Below are 774 nucleotides of genomic sequence, written 5' to 3' on the forward strand. Positions count from 1 at the left end.
AAGAATCGAGAAGGCAGGCAGTGGAATTATGATGGGGAAAGTTCGTCTCTAAGAGGCAGACACTCTGTGCTGCTCCCCGTTCCCCAGGGCTGGAGGTCACCCTTACCCTGCCCCTCATGTCCTTTCAGAGTTTGAGTACTGCTGGAATAATTTTGTGGACCACCAACAGGATGAGGATAAACCCTTCCCGCGCTGGGATAACCTGTGTGTAAAGAGTGAAAAACTAACTAAGAAGCTGGCGGGCATTCTCCAGGTGAGGGCTCCTCCCTCCCTGCTGCCCCCCTGCCTCCTCCCACCTCCCCTTCTCTCCCTGAGCCTTTCCTTCCCTTTGCTCAGAGCCTCCTCTGGGTCACCTGCTCCCTCCTGGGGCACCAGCTGCATCCCTCCCTTCCACTCTCACAAGCAGTCTGAGCTTCCTCACCTCCTTGTGTCCCTCCTTCCTTCCTTGTCTCTGTCTCTGCCCCGGACCTCGTCCCTGTTCATCTTCCCAACACCCTGCTACGCTCATCTCCTTCTCTATCCAGAATCGGGAAGAATGAAGGATGGACTTGGATCTCGCTATAGCAGGCTGGAGAGTGCTTTGCAACAGAATAAAACATTTCTTCAAGAAATGGAAATTCGCATCCTCCACCCTCTCTGGATTGATGCAAAGCAACCAGCAAACCTCAACGAGCTATAGGAAATTGTAAATTTAAAAAACCTGATAGATTTATTTTACATTTAACATCTGTCGTTCCAAATATCTATCAGTAAGATTCTATTCAATAGTATCAG

Source organism: Pteropus vampyrus, unplaced genomic scaffold (genome assembly GCF_000151845.1).
Source record: "Pteropus vampyrus isolate Shadow unplaced genomic scaffold, Pvam_2.0 Scaffold959, whole genome shotgun sequence".
NCBI lineage: Eukaryota > Metazoa > Chordata > Mammalia > Chiroptera > Pteropodidae > Pteropus > Pteropus vampyrus.